Raw genomic sequence first — 23,929 nt, forward strand, 5'->3', positions numbered from 1 at the left:
TTGCTCACATGGCACCACAACTCTCAACACCTCCCCTTGCTCTTCCATATGCTTGCTCACATGTGGGATATCTCCTCCATACCATGAGAAAACATGTGTGCCTCAGGATCTATGGAGCACTCTAAGGTGGATGGAACCTATGTGGAGACTTGATGAAGAGAGTGCTCATGACATGTACCTCAAGTCAATTAGGTTCCAAGATAGATTAGCTTGGAATCATAAAGAGAATCTTGAGATAGTGAAAAGTGCTTGATTGATATTACTTCAAATGAACCTCCCTTTTATAGGTGCGGGTACTTACATCCATATGCTTGCTCACATGTGGGATATCTCCTCCATGCCATGTGGCAGGCTGCAGCTTGCCCTTTACTCATACCTTTGCTCTATATAGCACCACAACTCTCAACGGGCCTCTCTTTTATTATTGGAACACATGGACATGAGCCCACCTCTTTATATGACTCTTTTCCTATTTTCTAAAAACCCCATAATATCCTATACACAAATAACTCTCACCCCATACCAAGGTATTTATCATTCATGCACATGGTATTTACAATGATCCATTCCACTTATCCTCTCAATCCCATACAATATCTTAGAAAATAGAAATAAGTGAGAGCCGCTAGGCTATCACTTGATACTCAAACTCATATCGTAGAGAAAAACAATACCAATGCCAAATAAAAATATCAATTTTTTGCGTCACATATTTCCTCCCCAAGTAGATCCTCTCTAGTAAGAGAGGGTCTACTGGCCCTCAAGGTGGTCAAGCATAGAAGAATGTAAGGTGATACTCATTGGAGCGTCTAGATATCACCGTTACTTGCCCATCGAGTTGCATAATTTGTGGCCACCAATAAATAATGCTTGCCTTGATATGAGCAAGGGAGTGGTCCCACAAAGTCCAACCCCCACCTCTCAAATGGTCCATATGCTGGAATAGGCTTCAAGGGCCCAGGAATCAATTGTCGCCTTCCAAACTTTTGGCATACTTTACAACTTCGACACCATTTATATACATCCTTATGGAGGCATGGCCAAAAGTAATCTGCATGAAGAATTCTCCTAGCTATGCTCGCTGAAGCAAAATTACCAGAGCATTCATGACACATTTCTAGGATTCTCCTAGTCTCCATGGGATGGGCCACCTGATGGAGCACCTTATCTTTTTCCAATTTATAAAGAATGTCATCAACAATAGTATAGGGACAAGCCTTCCTTACCAATCTCTGCTTCTGTTGTGGAGTTAACCCTCAACGAAACATGCCTTCTTCCACATATTGCTAAACATCTTGTAGTTTTGGCCATCCAGTGTCTACCAAAGAAACCACCCCCCTGTCTTGTACTACAATGGCTTGAGTAGCTAACTCATCTGCCCTTTGATTTTCTTTTTTGCTTATATGAACAATCTTGCAAAAATCAAACTGACTACATAATGCCATAGCCTTTTGATTAAGCTCCTTCAAATGAGGACTTCTTGTCTTGTAATGCCCTTGCATTTGCTTTATAATAAGCTGAGAATCTCCTCTTACTTCCAATTCTTTAACTTGACTTTGAAGACAACCCTCCAAACTAAGAATCAAAGCATTATACTCAACTGCATTGTTAGTTGTGATACCTGGAAGCTCTTGTCCTCTAGCCCATACTTCTTGACCTTCAGAATTCATCAAGACCATCCCCTCGGCTCCTTGTTGGCATGAAGGACTAAAAGCCCCATCAAAATACAAGACAAATGCTATTGGTGGTGTAGCCCTTTATCTATAATGTTCTCCTTACATTTCTTTTCTTCTCATATATCCTCCCGTCCTATGAGCAAATCTGCCATTGTGGACCTAGTGGTATTTTTAGTGACAAAAGAGAAAGAGAACTCTTGAAGCTCTAACAACCATTCTAATACAAACTAAGAGGTAAGGAAGAAAAATGGTCGAGGTAATAAATAGGAGCGAAACTTTCTGACTGCACCAAAGAGAGAGCTTGCTACTCCATTTCTTCATACCTTGTTTCCACCTCTGTAAGCTGTCGGTTGGCATAATAGATGGGTTAGATTCTACCTACCTCTCCTTTTTGTAGCAATACAACACCAACTAAATGCAAAGATACACTTGGATTTACATAAAAGTCTTGAGACTAATCAGGGGGCTTCAATATTGGGCCCTTACTCATGGCCTCCTTAAGTTGATGAAAAGACTCATGTTGCTCCACATTGCATTGGAAAGAAACTCCTTTTCTTGTCAACAAGTTCATGGGATGCACTATCTCTATGAAATCATCACAAAAGCATTGATAATACTTGCTCTTTTCTAGAATTCTGTGAACACCAACGACACTCTCGAGACCTGGCAATGCCATGATTGCTTGAACCTTGTCAGGATCCATTTGCAAGCCTCCTTCAAACACAATATGCCCCAACAAGACCACTTTTTTTTAAGCCAAATGACACTTGCTAGGATTTAGACACCCTTTTGCTTCATTAATCCTATAGTTAAGGCCATCTTTAACTTCTCCATGTGATCTATGCATCGCGAATAAATGCAAAAATCATTCAAAAACACCCTTATGAACTTTCCCAAGTAAGGCTCGAGCACTTGACTCATGAGCCTTTGAAATGTAGCTGGTATATTGGTCAACCCAAAAGGCATCACTCTGTAAGCAAAAACTCCCCAAGGTGTGACAAATGATGTTTTCTTTTGATCTTCCTCCCGAATACAAATTTGAAAGTACCCAGAATACCCATCACATACAGAATACATCTCATGCCCTGCTACTTGGTCTAGTATTTCATCTTGGAATGGAAAAGAAAATGATCCCTCTTAATGCATGCATTCGAAGGACAAAAGTCCACACAAACCTGCCACTTATTTCCTTTCTTTGGTGTGACAACTACAGGACATATCCATTCTAAATCATCAACAGGAAAGATGAATCCCGCCTCAAGTAGTTGTGTTACCTCTTTCTTTAGTACCTCAGCTTGGATCATTCCCAATCGCCTTAAGCGTTGCACCATTGGCTTGCTTTTTGGCTTCAACTCAATCTTGTGCTCCATAAGAGAGACCTAGCCGGACCTGTAAATAGCTTGTTGCAAACAGATATGGAAAATCATCTAACATATCCAAGTACTGGAGCTTCTCACTATCTGATAGAGAATGACCAAGAAGTTTTTCATTGCATTGGCATCATTTAGTGTGCTCCACATCCTCCACATGAAGTGTCTCTACAGGATCTTCTTGTACCACCACCTTGTTCCCTCCTGACTCATCCATGTCCTTTTTGGCTACTCTTGCCATGTGTCCCATCAAAAGATGCTCAAGACTCTTAAAATATTGAGAAAGTCAAGAGTCTCCCCACATGGAGCCCATAGGGACCCTCTCTTTTCCATATGTCCACATCCTCCTCATTCCACATAGGAATTCTAGAAGGATTCCTCTTGACTCCACACTCCTCCAGCTTCCACACGCTTGGCATGTGGCCTCTCTTATATTATTGGAACACATGGACTGAGCCCACCTCTTTATATGACTCACTCTTCCTATTTTCTCAAAACCCCATAATATCCCATACACAAATAACTCTCATTCCATACCAAGGTATTTATCATTCATACACATGGTATTTACAATGATCCATTCCACTCATCCTCTCAATCCCATACAATATCTTAGAAAATAGAAATAAGTGAGAGCCGCTAGGCTATCACTTGATACTCAAACTCTTATCAAACATAGAGAAATACAATACCATTGCTAAATAAAAATATCAATTTTTGGCATCCCACCACTCATTCCCTTCCCAGCCATGATGATCAGGTTGTGCAAGCACGTCGCCCGTTACAGAATTTGCACTTTCTGAGCTCCTCACTAAGGCTTCTAACTAGCATTCAACTTCACTTGGATTCCGTTGAGAGCAAGGGCATGCAAGGCCATCCCTTGTTATGATTATTCACATACTCTTAAACATTATTTTATAAAATAAAAATATTAAATGAATATGAATCATTCTCAAATGTGTTTGCTTTCAACTCATGCTATGTTGTTAATGCTAAAAGCACAAAAGCATAGTGGGTTAACGTGCTTCCACCCTACTGCTGAATTTCATTTGAAGATTTAGTATACCCCAACCATCATCATCATCTTCATTGTCTTGAACAACTCTCTCTGTGCTCTCGCTTGCCATAGCTCTCAAGTCTCTATCATCCATTGTAAGTCCTCTATCCTTATTGTGCGAATCTACTCCCATCACTCCGTCTTTTTGCCAACCGTCTTCATTCTCTACTACCATCTGCACTGTCTTGTCGTCACGGAGGGAGTAAGGCTCTCAACCCAACAGAAGCAAAAAAGGAGCTCTCATGTAGTGCCCCGACATACAATCAAAAGACTTCTCTAGCATTGTCCTTATAGGCATCCTAGAAGCCAATCGTCTTTTGAAGTTTGTATAGCTGTCGTGGAAAGAGGTATACAATGAGGAGCTAGCAAAGGCGATCCTTTACTCCTACGGTGAGGATCACAGCCTCATCATCAACAAGACCCACATCATGATCACCTTTGTGAGTTTAGTAGATTAAAGAAGAGAGCAGGATATGTGCCAAGCAAATATGTGGCTTGATAGTTACTGTGGTGGATGACCAAGCGATGGTCAACTGGTTCTCAATCTTTGAAAAATCATTCGAGAACTAGTTGTGAGCAGTGAACAGGGGCCAAACTCACTCTAAACTTTGTTGACAGATTTTCATACTACACCATGGATTGGTAATGGGACGAGTGCCTTGGCCAGGTACATTGTCTCTCTCAAGCAGAGCTGGACCATCAAGAACACAAGAAAATGAGAAAGAACACGACAGCCAGGAGGAACACAATCAGGGTGAGCAAGCGGCATATGATCCAGAATAGGCCAAGGAGGATCAGGAGCAAGAGGTCCCAAATGAACAAGCCAGAGGAATAGCCCAGGGAGCAGGAACAAGAAGAGCAGCTCATTGAGGAGAAGGAGGGAGAAAAAACCCAAGGGTTAGAGGGGAACAGTGCGAACATCTCTAATCCAAAACAAAATAACACGGAGGGGAATAGCACTGAAGACACCTTTGATTCTGAGGATTTTACAATCTGGAGGAGGGTGAAGACACATGATAGCAGAGTAATGCCCAGAATCGAGAACTTTGAGGTGGTGATGCAGAGCCTTCACAAAAGGTCAAGCAATAGGGAGGCAAATCATTGCTAGCTCCACTTACTTTGCCTCTACCTCCTGCCCCTATCTAGAGTGTCGCACATGCAAAACACTTTACTTTGGACTCCCTTCTCGCAAAAGACGATCATCAGGACCGGGATGCCATAGAGAGTGCTCCGAGAGAATATGGCGCATATCGCGTAGGCCCTCAATTTCTTGGCCAATCATTGGATCCCTTCTCAAGTAGTCGAGCAAAACCAATTTCTAAAGATGAAGTACTGGGAGGAAGTGACACAATTTTTTGAAGAGCAGACTGCCAACCTGTGCTGAGCTAAAGAGGATTTGACCGTCAAGTGCAAGTCACTCCGGGAGCAGCTGGAGGGCAAGAAGGCAGTTTATGACATGCTAATTTAGACCCACTCATAGTTGCAGTAGGCACATGAGGAAATGAATATGGACTATGGAAACCTAAATTGTGATCGGATCACACAAAGGATCTCGTGTGCAGGGCCCAAGCAAACGTGCCGAGAAAAATGTTAAATTGCAACATGCCCTGCAGTGCCTATAGAAACAAGTCTCAAAAAATTGGCCAGCAGTAGGTACCTTGAGCTCAACTCAAGGTTCTTGAGTAGGAAAATGCATGCCTAAGGGAGGCTACCATGGAAGAACAGGCATTAAAGGAGGAAAATACAAGATTGCAGGCCAGATTGTAGCAGTACAAGCAGCTCTAGCACTTAATTTGCCTCCTCTAAGTCCTAGATGAGCACCTTGACAACTTTTCTCACCAACAACTTTGCACCAAATAATGATAGCACCAATGGCCAGGATGGTGGGCTTAATTTTGCAAGTTCGAGAAAGCAGGTAGGCACCTCAGGACAGCACTCCCATAGACAAGGCCAGTAAAAGGAATTTCAACACAAGCCCTTCTCATGTTGCATGTAGTAGGCCGAGTAGAGAGTACCGAGTGGGCTACACAGACCGACTATAGTTTTGAGGATGGTAGCGCAAGTCTAATTTTTGGTGGAGACATTAGATATAGGGTGAAGATGGAGCAAACAGCGGAGGCCAAGCCCATTTTGCCAATCGAGGATCTCCCCATTGCAATCCCCACTACGGAAGTTTTACATCACATTTTGGGTTAGGAGGAGATGCCCATCCTCTATTGGTTGTATTGGTAGAGTGAATCAATCAATATGTTTGCTCTACCATACTCTATGCACCAAGGGGTTTTGGAACTTGTGCAGCTGATAGTCTCGGTGTATAATGGAGCAATATGAGAATTCAGCCATTTTGCTGAGGGACATGCTTAGAGGTAGCATAACATCTTTAAGACCGAGTGCAAGTTGATTCTTGCTCGAGTATGCCAACTACCAAAGCCTACTATGCCTGAGATACCCATTTACTATGGTCATCTTTTGTAGGAGCTCGAGAAGTTAATTAGCAGTCATGCAATAGAAGCTGAGTCTATGCAAGATAATATATGTTACTTATGTAAGGATCCGAATGTGAAGTGGAAAGAGCAAGTTAGCTAGGTCCAGTGGTATTATACCAATTTTGCAATGATGCTAGATACTAACGTACCATCCAAACATCCAATAGCCAAAGCCTAGACAATGGGCTGGATCACCAACCCCGCGTGGCCCTCTATTGTTGATATTGGTGACATATATCCTTGTCCACCAAGGGGAAACCATTTTGACACCGAGCCACCACGTTCCCTCCCCACACTTAGATAGCAAATGAGGCCGGCTCATCCTAGTAGCCAGTTTGTCCCCAACCTCCCATTCGTTGAAGGTGTTGATGAGCATGAGGATTCATTCGTCAAGCCTCCACATTCAAGCAATGGCTAGTTCTTTCTAGTCCATGAGGACATGGGCAAGGGTAGATGAGGCAAGATGTTAGTCCCCCAGGTTAGGCTAACAAGTTCATGGTCACCAAACATCGACCTTAGTTAGAAGCGGTGGAGTTGGATGAGCACCGATTTTGTAGTAGAGGTGTAATTGATCTTTGCCACACAACCAATTAGTATATGGATGTTGGCACACCAAGCACACACTCTTTTGAAGGTGGTTCCTTAGGTAGATATTATTGTAATAGGTAGAGAAGAGAACAAGAGAGCATTGTGTCGAGTTTTCTTCCCCTAACCTGAGTTTATTATGATACGGATTGTTCACTGCAAGCCAATGTGGCTTGGTTGTATAAAGAGAATTTGATTCAAAAGAAGTGAAGGATCAATGGATTGTCTATTGTTCTATTCAATTCTATTGTGTAGACTCCACTATCTAAGTGTTTGTGTCCATAACTTGGTATTCTCCCATCACCACATAGTTTTTCTCCAATAGCTAACCCCGACCTCCGAGTGTTTTATATGTTGGCACCTGTTTTGCACCTGAGCATATCTTCCTAGGATTTCAAGGTCGAGAGAATCTTCACTAAGCACAACATCGGGTTGGGTTGTGAACTGAGTATTTTTTAGTTATTCGGGTGAGGGAACACTACAACAAAAGGTAACCCACATAGACTTTGTATTAAATTTTGTACATCGTATAGTCTTTGCTTTGCTTGAAAGAGTTGTATATTGTTCTATTCCTTCATAAGCTTTTATGATCTATCAATCCACTTGTGATCCACATAGATCTTTGACTCCCTCCATTTTGCATGTGTCAATGCAGCCGTTGAGTTGTCCAAGATTTGTCATAAGTTTCATTTCGTGACTATTTGCCTTTTGTGCTCCTCTGAAATGTTGTGTGTGTAAAAAAAATCATTTCTTGCAGTGTAATGAGACTTATCCATTCCTTGTGTGGGCCAAATTGCAAGGCATTACTTTTTTGACAAAATACAGAAGGTGGTTAGTAGATAATACTCTATAGTCATAGAAAAGATTAAGTCACTATTTTGTGATAGCAAGTACCAAACAAATCTGCTTGACAAGACAAATTAGTTTTTCTTACCATGTAGTGGGCTATGTTGCAACCTGCCCAAGTTTGTTTCATTGATTTATGTATCTTTAAATGATGATAACTACATGAGAGATACTACAATGGGTGTATGATTGCATAAAGGAAATTACATTTGATGGACCAATTGGCTGAGAAAAGCGGGCATTGGAAGCATCAAGTAAGTACTTTGGGTCTATTATAGAGTCATCTCTATCCTTGATGAAGGATCCAGCGTTGTGGGAGAAGTGTTTACAAAAATAGAACATAAGGATATACATGTGAACCCCTTAGGGTTAGGGTTAGGGTTAGCCCCTATGCCCTATGTGGATAGTGTAATTTACACTATCTTTAATACCCCCTCTTAAATTGCACTGGGTAAGTAGACGGTGCATGTATAAGAACTTTTTGTGGATTTCATTTGGTGCATATGCTAGCATCCAAAACTAAAAAGAAATCAGAGTAGTATGTGCATATGTGAGCACAATGCTTACATAGCGGAAGCATGTACAATGAGTACAACATAGGATCCTGTACCTCACACATTGTTCTCATGGGTAGACACTCTCCCTAGTACACGGGTAAGCCTCTTACACAGAGCACCAAACCACCACATCACGCAGTTGATGATACACCAGTCATGACTCTAGGTGAGATCCGTGAGTGGAAAGAGAATCTTCTTTGATCATTTATTGCCACAGGGTATGTTCTAGTGTATGATGCTGGCTCGAGCCTCATTGGCCTTGACAGATCAGATGCATATGTTTCACATGTTAGCATGGACTAGCTTGTAGTTTTTGATCATCCACATTCCTCAGTAAGCCCCAAGCATGAGGCACACTTCTCAGTAAGCCTTCAACATGAGGCATATTTGACAGTAAGCCCTTGGCTTGAGGCAGTCCCATCTATATCAGTACAGTCTGATTCTCATGATGCACAACCATCATCTTCATGCATGGATCTGATTCCATCCTTTGCCACAGATGCAGATACACAATAGGAGTTCACCAGTGATCATGTAGTTATTCAGCAAGTAAGTCCTCAATACAAGGCACTTACATTTGACACTCGCATATGGAGATATATGCCACATTGCATCCATCTCTTGAGGTGATTTCTTAGCATCCATCATTGATGCTTTCACCTCTAACACACATCATATCTTGGCCTTAGCTTCCTTCAGTAGTTCAAATCAGCAGATTAGTCTTCTGGACATTTTAGCATCGGCCTTGCATTGGCTCAATCATGTTACATTGCACCCTTTGATCCAGTGTGATCACCACCTCTTTTGATAAGAAAATCATTCCTCAGCATGGGGATACCTATGCATCAGTGCGGTCCTACCCTAGTGCAGTGCACATCATCAAGTTCAGCCATAGCACAACCTGGGGAGACTCAATGTTTCATCATGCATTTATGGCTATCGTATACAGTCCATACTTGATGCACATCAGTGGTTGGATCCACGACTATAGATCGATTACTACACCAACATTCGGCACCTTGTATGCCTCAAGGACATCCTATGCTCATTTTCAATGATATTCCAAGCCTCTAGTCCTTTATACTATTAGCTCCTTCTTGACTACCTATGACAGATGTTACATCCCATGCCGATGGGTGTTTAGCTATGCACACATCAGATGATCTTCATATCATGACACTGGAGCTTATAGGTTTGACAGGTTGATGTACCTTGTCAGGTTTGACAATCTTTTTCTTCAACGTAGCAGCATATCTCAGATCCCTGCACCTTCGGCCCCAAATTTTCAGCCTCTATATAACTATGTCCACACCAACTATGTGGTCCTCTTTGACCCTACATCATTTGATAGAGATTATAGTTCTACTGCAACATACCTTCACTTTTGCCACTGTCAGTTCTTTTGGGTTGGTGACACCCTCGTATGTCACAACCTACCAGATTCTTTCTCCATTGTTATATCAACTAGCCTCACATCCAGATGCCTCTTCTATAGAGCAAATGCATAGTTTATAACAACTCATGACATGTTCAGCACGCAACCATACACACCATTATTCACACAGTCATCTTTCGATCGACCAGTCTTTGATCCAGGTACACCTGACTTTCTGCATATTTCCTTCCTCTTCCCTTCGATCTATCTTCTGGGTTTTATTCCCAAAGGTAAAGGATGACCCACAACTTAAGAGGGGGAAATGCACATCTTGTATAGGACCACATAAGTTGTATTTATTGTACATGCTTTCGCTACGGTCATTGTGCTCACATACGCACATACTACTCTAATTTCTTTCAATTTTCTTTTCAAGTTTGGATGCTATCATATGCACCAGACAAAATCCACAAATAGGTCTTGTACATGCACTCTCTACTTACCTAGTGCAATTTAAGAGGGGGTGTTAATGATGGTGTAAATTGCACCATCTACATAGGGCATAGGGGCAAACCCTAACCCTAACCCTAAGGGGTTCACATGTATATCTTCATGTTCATGCTCAATATACCTAGTGTGTTGAGATATGGTGCCACGAGCACATATTAGAGGCTAAGGTATGGTATAGGAAAGAATTAAAGTAGCTACCCAAGGATGTGGACTACATGATGTGGAGATGTGGATCAAGGATATCCACAAGGAGAAATGTGGATGAGAGGATCCCACATGTGTTGACTAGTCTAAAGGCTCTCTCTATATAAGAAGCCTATCATGTATTGTTGAATACACACATTGCAATAGGTTGAGTGTTCTGTACTTATGTCTCTTTCATGGTGCTTCGACCCTCCTTGATCATCGTGCTCTTCATGCATCTAGACTAGGAGTGCTCAATCCTCACTTTAACATGGTATCAAAGATTAGTTCTAGACTCCTAGATTAGTTATAGGCATGCCTTAGGAGCACACGTTTTCTCCTAGGTTAGTTTTAGTTTTAGATTGAGAGATTCCCTTTCTTGAGTGATTCTTTGAGAAATTTCCATTGTAAGAGAGAATTTGTGTTCATTGGAAGAACTCTGTTCTTTTTAGAGACTTCAGTAATGCTATCCTACCTCCATGAGAGTTAGTGGTGAGAGAGAAGGTAGATATATATAGAGACCTACTCTATAATCGACTCCACCAAAAGCATAGAAACTGGACTTGAGAGCAAACTAGAGGCAAAGCCATTCTCAATGCTACCCCACAATGACAAAGCCTCAATGCCAAGCCTCTACCAGCCCCAATTGGTCATGGTGTAAGTGGCACGCTTATTGAATGCAAAACTCTACAAGGCAGAGGATGGACCATGCTGGACACTGTGGGTTTAGGTGAGGCGTCCATGGGAAGAGTTCCGGACGAAGATGCAAGAAAGAAGGATCCAAGATGCCTAGAACTAGAGTATCCCGTGCCATCTCTATTGGCTCCACAGACTACTAGACAACAATTCTACCCAGCAGCCTTCTCTGCAACATCGGGCAACTCTGCCATCTCCAACAAAGGGAGCAGGATGTTCTGTAGCAGGTAATTTGCTCGGGGCAGATGAAGTTTACAGGTTTTCTTGATCTCTTTGCACCTTTGCACCTTAGAGCTGCCATTTTGTGTAGAGGTAGACTCGTGCTTCTTCACCGGAGTCGACAACTCCTCCCCAATTTTGAGATCGATGACGATCCAGAGAGAACGTCTTGCCTAATTCAGCTTAGACAGCTGACCATATATTGCAACACCTTCAATGAGCTAAGGAGCGTTGGTGTTGATGATTGCAACCCATCAACCGTGCAACAGTGACTCTCTACGTCACCACAGCCTTCTCTGCAAGCCCATCTTCTCTTCATCTCCTTTGCCTTCATCCACCCAGCCTCCATCCACATGCAACAAACTCTCTTGGCTCCCTCCATCTGAACGACTAGTGGCCTCCTACGTGCATCTTCAGCTCCCAACATCCAAGCTCTACAACAACGACCTTCTGGTCGAAAACATTCCTCGTGAGATCGCTCAATAGTCGCGGAATGAAGTGAGGGATTGAGCTCAAAGAAGGCCGGAGTGTGTTGCTCACTGTAATAACTGTGAAGCATTCAAATGCTGGAGGTGATGTATGAAGGACTCATGGTGAGAGAGCTCGACAGCGAAGGATCCATGAAAGCTATAATTGGTAGAATGCTTGGGAGGAGAGATTCTTGCAGTGACGATGAGCAAGAGAAGTGAGCGATGAAGGAGAAAAGTCGAGCAGATCTGGGCCTCAGATTTTTTCCACAAAGTTGCATAAGGTTCGTACAGTTGACACGTGGTAGATCACGAGTAAACTTGGTTGAGTGTTTTGAACCTTGGATGAGTTAACTCACTGGTCAAATTAACTATGGTAAAGATTCACCATGGTTAGGGTTAGGGTTAGTTAAATGCCACATCACTATAGTGCCACATAAGCACAAAAGCCCTTGCTAAGCATAGTGTGAGTGTAGCATGTGAATCTCTCTGCCACATCATCAAAGGCCTCTTCTTCATAGAAACTTCAACAAGCCGTAACTTTCAATCCAAAAAGAATTTGCACACACTCCAAAAAGGAAAAGTGATAGCCTTTTTGAGCTCTACGTGCCTGTTGAATTTGAATCATTGTATGCAATTGGACACTACCAATAATGAAAGAAATCGCTTGGTAAGACCTTTGCAACAAATGACAAATCAAACATGAATGCACACATCGCGTCATAAACATGAATGCACACATCGCGTCATAAGCATGCCAAAAGCACAAGTGCATGAGATAACCATAGCACAGAACATGGCATCCACACATAAAGCATTAAGGCACATGGTAGAACAAAGCATCATGCATCAAGCTACATCAAGGAAAGAAGAGAATGCCATTAACAACATGTATTTAAAAGCATTTATGCCTTGCCACCTTCAGCCCACACGTTTGTAAATCAAACCTGACCACCTGAGAGTACCCATGTAAGCACCACGGGAGGATTGGATCTTGTAACTCACATCTAACCACCTTGCAGTAGCCAAAGGATCATGGCACCAAGGGGAGGTGTTGAGATATGGTGCCATGGGCACATATTAGAGGCTAAGGTATGGTATAGGAAAGAATGAAAGTATCCAATGATGTGGAAATGTGGATCAAGGATATCCACAAGGAGAAATGTGGATGATAGGATCCCACATGTGTTGAATATTCTAAAGGCTCTCTCTATTTAAGAAGCCTATCATGTATTGTTGAATACACACATTGCAATAGATTGAGTGTGCCATACTTATCTCTTTCGTGGTGCTTTGACCCTCCTTGATCATCTTGCTCTTCATGCATCTAGACTAGGAGTGCTCAAGCCTTCACTTTAACAGAGTGTACATGTAGCTATATCATGTGCACTCCTCTCTCTCTCCCTCTGTCACTTCCGCTATCAGTCCCCATTTATGAATACATCAAGGATAACATCCAAAGTTATACAAGGATTTAATACCTTTGTGAATCAGTGTAAAAGCTTTGTGATGATTCAGCATATGTAGACTAGGTTCGGCTTATCATTGTGTATTGGGAGAACATGATCGTTGTCTTGAATACTACAAATGTGCAAGAGAGTACATTATTGATATTATCTGATATGGAGATTCTTCGTTTTTGTTGTCTCAATTCAAATGATGAGAGACAAATGAGGCTTCCAACTTTTAGTGCCCATTGATCACAATGATGTAATTCGAAAGTGAATGGATAATGAATGCCTTTTGAAACAACGCTCTTGTGTATGTTGTCTAGGTTAAACTTTCTCACTATGAAGCTTAGGAAGAAAAAGGGTAATTGGAGTAGGAAAGAAAGAAACTTGAAGGTGAAAGGTCATAAATAGCAATGAAATTGTCAGAGAGAGAGAGAGAGAGAGAGAGAGAGATTTTTTTTAACCTTGTAAGAATGTTTGCATCCCCATCACACCAAATGGTGCATATGATTGATCAAAATCATACCCAACTAGTGCGGGACTCTAGTGCATTGTAGGGCAACCTTGAGAGATGAAGAGGGATAAAGAGATAGATTGTTTTAAACCTCGTAGGTGTAAAGAGAGTGGGAGAGAAGGCACGAGTCTCACTTGCAGCTTTCTCACATACACAATGGGGGAATATACACAAAGGTGGAGGCTGAAAACAGTTTTCCTCTTCTTAGTTTTGAAAGCCAAAAGAACTCTAAGTACAAAAGAATAGGTGAACCCTATATCTGGGTCTCAAACCAAACTCATCTAACTAAGGTGGCATACTAACTGAGCCACTAACTAGAGTACATAAAGATAGCTATCATTCAGCTATTATTCATGGGCGGTGTACCAACCGCATCTGTAGCTAAGTCAGTGACATAAATGCACAATGGTCACCTTGGCATATCACGAGTGGAGCTCGATATCTCAGCACTCCCCCTCGAGCTCAATCCCAATTCCTGCACACCAAGCAAGTCTCTGAACTTGTGCAGCTTCTCTTTTTCTTTTCGTGATGCTTGCCTACCAATATCTGCATTACTTTAAGGAGAGAGTATGTGAACCATTGCTAGAGGACACTATAGGTCCACTAATATTTTGTGATTGCTGCTGTGAATTCTGTGCAGCATTACCATTTTGTGCATCTGCATCATCAATCACATTTACTGGTTCATACCAGCTGCTCATCTCATAAAAAACATCTCTGGTCACTGTAAACTTACGAGTAGAAGGGTTATAGCATCTATACCCTTTCTACTACACAGAATAACTAATAAAGATGCACTTCTCAGCTTTTGGATCCAACTTGGATCTCAACTCATCTGGCACATGAACATAGGCAATGCAACCAAAAACTTTCAAATGAGAAATATCTGGTTTCCTACCAGTATACCTCTCCTCTAGCGTCATGCCATGTATTGCTGCAGTGGGAGTCCTGTTCATTATGTAGACTACTGTAGCAACTGGTTCAGTCCAATAATAATCTGGCAGGTCTTTTTCGTTGATCATGGCATGAGATACCTCTCCAATATGCCTGTTTTTTCTTTTTGCAAGTCCATTTTGCTGTGGGGTATGACTGCATGAATATTGCTACTTTATGACATGCTCCTATAGGAAACTTGCAAACTCATTTGAAAGGTACTCTGCCCCTCCATCTGACCTTAGACATTTTATTTGGAGGCCTGTTTCTTTTTCAACCATAGCTTTAAAAGCTTTGAAATGCCCAAACACTTCACTTTTCTTTTTCATAAAATACACCCAAACTTTTTTGCTATAGTCATCAATAAAAGTGATAAAATAATGGCAGCCTCCAATAGATGCAGCTTTAGTAATCAAGACATCAGAGTGAATTAATTCCAATGGCCTCTTACTCTCTTGAACATGTCTAGGAAATGGTTTCCTTGCCTGTTTTCCAAATTGACAGGCTTCACATACCTTATGCATTTATGCAACCTTGAACTCAGGCAATCCTGCAACAATATTTTGGGCCTGCATTAATTTAAGTCATTGTAAATTAACATGACCAATGCGTTTATGCCAGATATATATCTGCAACTACACTGGTCCCATGTGCAAACATTGCTGCACTCAATTCATGCATGTCCACGTCCAACATAAACATCCTGCCCTTCTTCTTCACTTTTGCTATTTAAGGGACTTTTATTTTTCATATCCTCAACAAAGCATCCATGAGGATTAAATATGACCTACAAGCCTACTCAACCATTTGACCAACAAAAACCAGGTTCTTGGTGATATTCAGGACATGAAATACATCAGGCAAGTATTTCTTTTTTCCATCCTGCATAGACAAAGGAATTTTACCAATCTGCACAATAGGATGTGCAATATCATCACGAGTCTCCACAAATCCTAGTCTTTCCATTTTCCTTGCATCCTACATCCATTCTGCATGACCTATCATGTGGTTTGATGCACCTGAGTCAATATACCACACATCATTGCGTTCTACACTTGTTACAGAATTGGTCATGTGCTGCACCATAAACAGATGCTCATTTCTATCATCACCCTATCTACTAGAGGATGCATAATTGCCTTGCTGCAATTTTCCAATCATGATGTCATTCTGCTTTTTATAGCAATATTTAACCATATGACCCATTTTACCACAGTAGTAGCATTCAACATTGTTGTTTGCATTTTTGCCTCTCTGCCATCCACCATGACCTCTTTGGCTCCCCCTGCCTCTAAAGTTACCATGTCCTCCTCCATAGGACTGGTTTTCTTGAATTTGCTGCATATTCTGATTTCTGCCATGGCCTCCAAATCGGCCTGCTCTACCTCTGCCTCTACCTCTTATAGCATTTGAGTAGAAGATAGCTTCTTTTGAAGTTCCTCTCGAAGAAGATACACCACCATTTCTTTGCTCTTCAAAAATTAGAAGAGCAATCAAGTCCTCAAAATCAAGAAAATTCTCATGGATGGCAATGGATGTCCGGAATTGTGCATAATCCTTTCCTAGACCATTCAAGGTCACAAAAACTAAATCATCATCTTCCACTAGCGACCCAATAAAAGCAAGTGCATCTGCAATCTTCTTCACCTTCATGTGGTAGTCATTGATGCTCATATTTTCTCTCTGCACATTATGCAACTCCTACTTGAGCTACATTTTCCTAGCTTGCGTATTGTGCTATACATTTTTGTCAAAGTATCCCATGCCTCCTTCAGCATGCTTGCATCCTGAATATGCACAATCATAGAATCTGAAATACTAATAGACAGCCAGTACATAACTGGCTCTCTCATGCCAGCCTTTAAATGCTTGCAACTCCTGTTGATTGGGAACATTAGGAATAATGGGTTCTTGTTCAGCTCTAGTAATGAACTCTCAATAGCCTTTTCCCTCAAGAAAATTCATCATTCTAAACTTCCATGCTTGGAAGTTATTCTTGTCAAGCTTTTCAGTGACAATCTATGAAAGTACATCAGACGCCATTATAGAACACTGAAAAATATTATGTCACTGCAAAAAACACAACTTCTGCCTCACAAGGGCAAATCTGCAAGATTGACGAGAGTAGTATTTGACCACATAATCACTTCCTAGTGACGATGCATCAACAGGCAATAAGAATGATTATGTCACTCCCAATATCTCTGCGCACAAGCATACAATGTAATTTCTGTGATAACTTTTCATTGACCTGTAGAACAGTGGTCGCACAGCAAAATCAAGACACTTTCCTGAGTGCCTGCATGGAGAATAAAAAATTTGATTACTGTAGAACTGATACAATAGATGGCGCTACCTCCCAACCGTGCACTCCTGTGAAAGAAGCTTCGATGGCAAGCTGGAAATAGTAGAGGACGGAGGCTAGATGCTAAGGAATCAGGGTTGCTGTAGCCAGTGATCAAATGGGCTTCACGGGCTTGCTCTTATATAGCCACAGTCGTAGTCGGTTAGGCTCAATTGGGTGACCGACCCATTCCGCCCAAAATGATCAACTGGGGGTCAGGCCACCGACCACACGATAGAACTGGTGCACAAAATAGAGCAACAAACCGACGGTTTGGCCTAGAGCCATTCGAGATCATCTGAGGCTCCAAACGAGCCCCGCAACCCGAGAGTGGGCTACCCCAGGAAATGCTCCATCTATCCTCAGTGCGGTCAGTCATGGGATGCCTTCCCGCACTTGCATGTAGCCTAGTTGGTGATGTGCCAACTCTATCTAAAGTCGTCTAGCCATTAGGCCACACATGGCCCCCATGTGGTGTCCAAACGAGGACCTACTGGATAACTGAGCTACTCAAATGCCTTCTCCTCATATGGGGGGGCTTACAAGTAGAGTTAGCTAGTTCCCGCATAGTTACATGAGAGTGGAGCATTGATATCTAATAGTGTGGACTACTAAAGCTGCATCCGAATCAAAAAAATAATTTCATATAGGGCTTCGCCCTCTCCCGTAGCATATATTGCCCTCTCGCCACACCGCGAAGGGCATCCCAATCTAAGACAGTGCACTCTTGCACTTTTCGGCTATGCTACCTATAGAGATTTGCTCACAAACTCAAAAAGAAGGAAAGCAACACTGATCCTCTTACTAGGACACCGCAAACTTGGTTTGCTTTCTTGAGCTCCTTACCATGAACGGAGCTCTAATACCATGTGAAGAGAGTGGGAAAGAAGGAAGGAGTCTCACTTGCAGCTTTCTCACATACACAATGGGGGAATATACACAAAGGTGGAGGCTGAAAATAGTTTTCCTCTTCTTAGTTGTGAAAGCCAAAAGAACTCTGAGTACAAAAGAATAGGTGAACCCTATATGTGGGTCTCAAACCAAACTCAGCTAACTAAGGTGGCATACTAACTGAGCCACTAACTGAGTACATAAAGATAGCTGTCATCTAGCTATTATTCATGGGTGGGGTACCAACTGCATCTACAGCTAACAAGTCAGTGACATAAATGCGCAATGGTCACCCTGGCATATCACGAGTGGAGCTCGATATCTCAACATCCCCTTGGTGCCATGATCCTTTGGTTACTGCAAGGTGGTCAGATGTGAGTTACAAGATCAAATCCTCCCTTAGGTGCTTACATGGCTACTGGTCAGGTTTGATTTACAAAATCTAGGCAAGGTTGGCAAGGTTTTTGTTTCTCAAAACATTCCATTGATGTCGCTTTTGGCTCATTGCCTGATGACGATGCTGTGTAGTTGACCTGATAGTTCTTCAATCTGCAATGTGACACTTTCGTTTGTTCTTCAGTCTGCAGTCACTTTGATAGTGACCCATCCTTCTGCAATGGTAGCACTTCATTGATATTTTACTGAATAGTGCTTGTTCTTCATTATATCTGTTGCGTGTTGATGTAGATGTCGATGTCGATGTCGATGCCTTTAACTCTCTTTCTTTTTCAAGAAGAAAGAATACATATTCCTCAAACTTTGGATCTGGCAAATTCTTCAAAGTGGTTGTCAGTGGACTGTACTCTACAGGCATACTTTTAAGGAGAATTGCAAGTTCATCTTTCTCTCCCACTTTTGCATTTATGCCCTCTAGTTGGGTCATAATTCTTCTGATTTTGTTGACAAATTGTGCCATGGATTCATTGAAGCCCATGTGCATAGCATAGAATTCAATCTTAAGATGGATTTCTTGGTTTTTGGCTTTTGCACCAAACACTGTGTTCAACTCATCCCGTGCGCATCCTTGGCATGATCCTTAGAGTCTATATGATGAATTATGTTTGGACCCAAGTGCAAACCAATGAGTGACAGGAATGATTTTTTCACGTTAGTTTTGTTAATAAGAGAAAGTTTTATATGGCTTGTGAAATTTTATATGCTTTTATAAAAATAAAAGCTTAGTATATTTGCCACTATTTGAAACTAAAATTAAAAAAAGAGCTAAATTTAGCCTTTAAGGTTATAAAATTATAAATAAAATCCATGAAAATTCGCCAAAGTTTTATATAATAAATAAATATATTTGGAAACTTTCGCCAACATATTATATATACAATTTAAAATTTTGGGTAGATCTATAGAATTAAGCACCAAAAGAAGACTTGTGCAATCAAAAAGACTTGTGCCCTTATATCTAGTGTACATTTGGCTAACTTAAGCCTATGGTAGGACCATCATTAGTAATATGTCTACCCATCATCAAGTCATATAGTAGGGATATATCTCTTCATGCTTCTATCTTCAACAAGAACATGGAAGGACACTACATACATAGGTAAATAGAAACAACAAGTAGATTCTTAGCAAGAATAATCAAATGATTAAAATGACACAAAATTAAAGAATGAAATTTTCTATAATGGCCTAGTAGAAGGTGTCTTGTTAGATATTTTAAGTATTTCTTTAGTCATAGTTTATGATCGCAAAAAGTAGGTAAAAATTCAACTAAATTAATGAATAGAGCTAGAGTAGTGAATATGCAATAAGTCACACATTTAGTTGTGTGTGTGTGTATGTGTGTGTGTGTGTGTGAAAATCTAACTTTAATTTCATCATGTACTTCTGTGCATTTATATGTTTAGAAATTTATCACAATGCAAAGAACTTGCCAGTCAATAGAGGCTTTAAATATAAATCTACCCCTTAAGCATTCTCATACATTTAGTACACTTAAGCCAGTCTCTCGATCCAATCTCACAATCTTGTGTAGTGGAAGATTCTATAGATTTATGACTACAAATAAGAAGAAATGAACTAAACTAAAATGCCACATGCAAATACTTAAATGTATGTATCAATGTATAGGGGGACATACTCTCTTTCTATTTTTATGCATGCACACACACACACACACACACACACACACACACACACACATACACATGTTGTTGGTCTTGGCATTGAAGTCCCATATGAGCAACACCTCTCCTAGCTACTTGCACCTCTAGATGTCCTCGTGGAGTGCTAAGGAAGGTAAGATATGTCCCTAGAGATTGTCCAAATATAATCCAATATCTGTAGGGATACATAACATGTTGTAATCCCCTCTCTCCCAGCTCGCTTTAGGGATGCACATTGATGAATGAGCAAAGGGTGACAGTGGAAGAAAGGAAGAATCAAGAAACCCCCTCTTCTACCATGTCTATATTAGCCCACCCACGTTCCCAACCCAATCCCATACCCACATTAGCCATCTTGCCCCGCATGGGCATCCTTTTGTCCTATCAAGATGTGTGCTCTAGCTTTTTATTAGCCTTTCTCTCTTGATCTCTATATCTGTAATCTTCATGGAAATGCCACCCTTTTTTACCTTTGGATCATCAGTCATTGCTAATGCACCAATGCACATCGTTTTTGCTGATGGGCGAGGAAGCCTTTGCTAATGTGTCAATGCACATCATTTTTGTTCAATAGCTTTTGTAGTAGGTTACATTGACAACATTGATGCACAATGGGCAAAGGATATTAAGTAATCTCCTACAAAACTGGCCAACAATGCATGTCATTTCTATTCCCAGGTTTGTAGTAGGTTTGAGTCACAATATTGATGTACAATGCGCAAAGGGTATTTACTTTGTCTTGAAACATGCCTCTATTTAATGTATGCCAAATGGCCATGTGCAGGCACTTGAGTTTAGGGGCCAACCAACTCCACATGTCTCTTATGTACATGGCAACCTCATCCCTTACAATACTTGATTCCATTTGATTGGTCCCACTAGATGAGACCCCATTCCACAATTATCATGCAACTAGTTAACTTTTAGGTCCTTTGAACTACATTTTAGGTTTGCTTCCATTCTATACCCACCAGCTTTGTGGGTCTTCAAAACAAGGGCAAATGCCCTCCATACTCTTGCAAGGCCTGGCCCCTCTGGGCTTCCCTGATCCTAGCTTGGTAGGTTGGCTCTAATGTTACTGCTCTCTAGTCTCCTCTTGATAGGCTAGATATAGAGCTTGATGCCCTCACCATCTTATTCCCACAAAGTTGCCTTTAGATCCTAGCATATAAAGGAGCATCTAAGTGGGTTTATGGTATAAAATTAAGCTAAGTCCCTTCAAACAATTGAATTATTATCCTAAGTTTAACTCCCAAAATTAATCTGCCTCCCTAATTAATCTCCCTCCCCCTCACCGTTCCTCTCTACTTTGCCATTTTGTTGTCTTCTCTCCTCATCGGCTCCATGTCGTCTCTCCCCAACATCGACCTTTCTCCTCCCTCCTCATGGCTTCTCCCTCTTCTGCTTCCCCCCTCATAGCTTCTCCCTCTCCTCTCCTTCCACCTCCCATCTAAAACCCCAAATTTTATTCATTTTGGGGTCACACTCTGTTGCTGCTGATGAAGAAGATAAGGTTAACTAAGGTCCCTCATTAACAACTAACACTAACACATCTACACAAAGATCGACCAACCTATGGGGCCCCTCCTAAGGAGGAGGTGATGTTGGCATGCAATATAAGTACATCAATTTAGTGAGTACATGTAAGGGTTAGGGTTTGTTTGAGGAGTGGTCATGGGTTAAGTTGGGGGGTGAGATAGTTAGCTCCAGAGGCATGGGATATGGATATGGGATTTCTAGATACTTGAGTAAAAGCGCATGGATCGAGTTTTTATGACAAATGTGATACATGAGAGTTTTTATGACAAGATAACCTTGAATGTAAAATTGGTGATAGACATGACAGGAAATCAATCCAATTAACTGTTGGCATGACTTTAAAACTAAAGGTTATCTTGGTATTTTCATTTATTATTGATATAAATTTAAAAAAATTGGTCCATGTGGCTTGCATGAGAACCTTTTATCAAAATAGATCAAGATACAATCACCTCCCTTGATTGCTCATTAGATCTATGGTTCTAATCTCTTGTAGTTTAGGTCTCTTCCAAGTTTCAATTCCCTTTTCAAAATCAATGTCAAGTTTTGCCGCCTCACCTTTCTCAAACTCTAGTATCTATAGTCTACTCATTATGTCACATCTTTGCTCAATGACAAATACTCTATCCTTGCTAGTTGCAAATTGCTATCATCTTCTTGTGAGCACTGAGATTTTAGTAGTGAGTTGTGACTCATCAGTTATTAGTGAGTCTGTACGCTATCACATCAATCTTCAAAGGAAGCCCAAGTTCCCAAGTTCTCAAATCCCAACTTTCAAGTGCACTGTGCAGAATCCCGATTTGATAGGCATTGCCAATCGTGCGACATGAACTCTTGAGTCGTCAGCTCATATGAACTTCAAAGGACCCATCACCCAAGACTCGTCACTCCAGGTACTATCACTTTGAGCCTATTTGAGGTTTAACTTTCGTGCACATTTCAAAGTTCTCAGTGAGAGTCATGACTCGAGAGTCGAGTGTTAAATGTTTTGGGTCTTATCTAATTGCATATGTATTATGCTCGTAGCTCTAAAGTCCATTTGGATTTTGGCCTCCAGGCTTGTTAAAACTGCTAGTTGTAGCCTGCTGGCCTCCCGAGTGCCCTCCTCACTTTAGATTCATCATTCAGTAGATACTCTTATTCCATGGCCTTCTAGTCACCTTGGCCCTTCAGCCTCCTAATCGCATATTGCCACCAGTGAACACAGCCTACTAGTCGCCTTGGCCCTTCAGCCTACTAGACTCTAGTCATCTTTAGCTTGCTATTCACCTGGCCAGGGAAGGGGACAATATGATGAAGGAGGGAGGCGGATTGTGCAGGTTGCCATAGTTCATAACTCACTATTTGGGAGGTGTATTATGCATGTCACTAAACTACTCCATCCCTAGTTCTACGAGTGGAATTAGATGGTCGTTGTGCAATGTCCAACGTAGAGGGACCAGGACCTCTTACCTTGCTGGCTTTTTGCTATGCTATTTGGGTTAGTAACCTTCAACTTGACACCCTCGAACCTCCCGAGTCCATCTGCCCTTAGCTGTGTACATAATTTTTTGCATGAATTGTGATCTGTAGAGTCCATATGGAAAATGGTAGAAGAATCGAAAGGTAGGGAAGGTACATTTAAATGTGGGAAAGGTGGATTGACACTGCAACATGCAAGGAATGCTGTAAAATAGTTCAATATGTCACGCCAAACTTTTTGGCCTGTTTCCAACTTCTTGATTGTGATTGCAAATTTCAAATGACCTTACTTGCAATTTTCAAGTTATGTCACATTTTTCTCCCCATCCAATCAATTTGATGGGTTAGAAAACCTTCTGCCCCTCAAACCCCATGACCCCACCTTGATTTTATTTTTTTCCTCTCATAGTGGCAAATTGTTAGGTATCTTGAATAGATGCCTTTACAAAATGTTGAATGAAGATTCATGACTCGTTTGAACTTTGCAAGCCTATTTGATTTCTTGAAGTAGGAGATATGCATGCCAATTTGTAATTTAAAGTTCAAGATAGGTGGCTCAAGCTTGTTTCACAATTCATAATGTCTTTGTTGCAAGGAGTTTAGCCATGAGTGTGATATAAACATTGACGAGTCTCTTTTGATCTGCTTT

This window comes from Dipteris shenzhenensis, chromosome 14 (genome assembly GCF_047967505.1).
Source record: "Dipteris shenzhenensis isolate YYH24624 ecotype China chromosome 14, Dip_SZ_1.0, whole genome shotgun sequence".
Taxonomy (NCBI): domain Eukaryota; kingdom Viridiplantae; phylum Streptophyta; class Polypodiopsida; order Gleicheniales; family Dipteridaceae; genus Dipteris; species Dipteris shenzhenensis.